General features: G+C 36.5%; 1 pseudogene; it reads left to right on the top strand.

Moving 5' to 3' along the window:
• Window positions 1-887: 887 nt before the first annotated feature.
• LOC132482786 (U4 spliceosomal RNA) lies at window positions 888-1,011 on the top strand (annotated as a pseudogene).
• Window positions 1,012-2,441: the final 1,430 nt, after the last annotated feature.

Below are 2,441 nucleotides of genomic sequence, written 5' to 3'. Positions count from 1 at the left end.
ATGTATCATACACCATGATCAAATGAGTTTTATCCCAAGAATGCAAGGATTCTACAGTGTACACAGATCAATCAATGTGATAACCCATATTAAAAAATTGAAGGAGAAAAACCATATGCTCATCTCAGTCGACGCAGGGAAAGCTTTTGACAAAATTCAACACCCATTTATGATAAAAGCCTTCCAGAAAGTAGGCATAGAAGGAACTTTCCTCATCATAATAAAGGCCATATATGACAAACCCACAACCATCATCGTTCTCAATGGTGAAAAACTGAAACCATAAGTGACACTCTAGACTCCATTACAGCTGCCTTGGAGACATCTGTGACTGTCCCAAAGGAGGCTGAGCATGAGTGTACTGCTGGACCATCAGAGACAAATTGCAGAAAAGGCATACACATGCTCAAAGTATTAATAAATGACCATCAGCAGGATTTGTTGCCCTTTGAGTCCCTGTCAACTCTTAGAAGTTGAGTCATGTTAAACATGTTGGATTGATTAGCACTGCTTCTACTCAAGAACATGCCATCCTTTTTTTTTTAATAATGTGACTGTTCACCCTCTTGTCTAGGTAACAAGGTAATTTTCAAGGATTATATTATATTACAGTTGCTTGTTGTTTGTACATAGTCAGAATGTGTTTCTTCAAATTTCAGAAGAAGGCTAGTAGAGATGTTTGTCATGGCGCAAGAAATTTCATCAAGTGAAACTAGGCAAGTCAGATTTCTTAAAAGTTGGAAGCTACACAGTTAATTCAGGTCATCAAAGGTTGTACAAAAGTGATGAAAATAATAAACTGCTATATTCAAACATCCATTCACATTTTTTTTTCTGATTCAAGTGGTTTGTACATCAACTTTTTCTTCTGAATCAACTTTTAATGTATCTTTGTGCAGTGGCAATATCACAGCTCATGAAGTTTATCTGAGGCACAATTATTGCTGATTGAAATGTTTAGAGTAATGATTTTTCCCACATAATGTTAATTATTTCTATAATATAATTATGCATTTTGATTTAGGAATTTTAATGCATATTTGAAGGAGAGATGTGATTTGGAAATTCATTAGCTATGTGGTTTTCAAGGCCTGTTCAGAGGAGGTAGAGACTGAACATATAGTTGAAAGAACACTAATCTTGGAGAAAGGTCATGTGGACTCTATCACCTGGGGGTCTGTTTTTCCTAGGCTTCCTCCACTAAATCTTTCTAGGCTGCCATTTTCTCATCTGACAGATGGAGAAAATAATACCTATCCTATATTTTTCTTGGACTTGGATTTTCAGAGACAGTTACAATTTCAAATATTCTAACACTTTGACAGGACATTCGTCTTAATTTCTGGCTCACAAAGCCCAGTTACATCAAGTGTTGTTGCATAACTAAGGTCGTAGGGAACTAGAAGCTACAATTCAACCTGGCTTTTATGTCTTCCATTTTATGTGCAATTATTATACTCTTTGTCTTTATGGCTTTTAGGCTCAAGATAAAAGCTCCCAAAGCACAAGAGTTGAAAAAACAGTCATTCACATCTCCTAGTAACCTTCATTTTGTCATTCCTTTTGCAGTTTTCCTGAGAAATATGACAGTTTTCAACTCTCACAGAGACCGAAAGGATGATTGAGGGAATCACAGTCTTAAAATTTTTGAGTTGGAAAGATCAGTCCTTTGCTTTCAGGTAAGAGAAAAGAAATCCTGACGCAATTCATTTATAACAGTCCATCCTGTGTCCTTTGTGGAAGAAGAAGAATCAGTAGAAGAAAATGGAGTGGAGAATTATTGGCAGAGATTGCCAAGGGATAGGAAAAGTGGCCAGCTGGTCAGTGTTAGGGTTTGCACAGGTACACTAGAGAAAAACAGAAAAGTTGTATCTCCCATGGATATAAAGAATCTGGAAACAGGAAGAGAACAAAGGAACTGGGGTTCACAAGAAGTATTAAGGGGATCTAGGTAAAGGCCTGTTTGGAAAGGCAATGATACAACTACTAGCTACTAATTTAAGAAAGAAAAATCCCGTTGAAATATAACACAACAGGCTTTAATCTCTAGGAATGCATTTCTGAAACATAACTGGACATCAAAACAATTCTTATCCCAACAAAACTTAGTCAGTTTCAGTGGCTGCAAAACTTTGTAGGCTTCAATAGCTGCAGTATAGCAATAGCTATCTTAGAATGAGGTGAAGCAGGACAATTAAAAGTAAGGAATGAGTAGAGTCAAGTGGTGGCTGAAAGAAATATATTGTGTCATTGAGGACTACTCTTAAAAAATTAGGACTAATTATAAATGCAGGGAAATTACGCTGGTGATGTACAGAGGTAAGTAGAAGTTTCTCATCTGCAAAAAGCATCCTTCTGACTAGGAAAAGTTTTTTGTGGTGGTAACATTACCAAATGGTATTTTTATATATGCCAGTGTACCTATGGCAATGAAGATGTGG

The sequence above is a fragment of the Mesoplodon densirostris genome, chromosome X, assembly GCF_025265405.1.
Source record: "Mesoplodon densirostris isolate mMesDen1 chromosome X, mMesDen1 primary haplotype, whole genome shotgun sequence".
NCBI lineage: Eukaryota > Metazoa > Chordata > Mammalia > Artiodactyla > Ziphiidae > Mesoplodon > Mesoplodon densirostris.
This window is presented reverse-complemented; position numbering and strand designations above follow the sequence as displayed.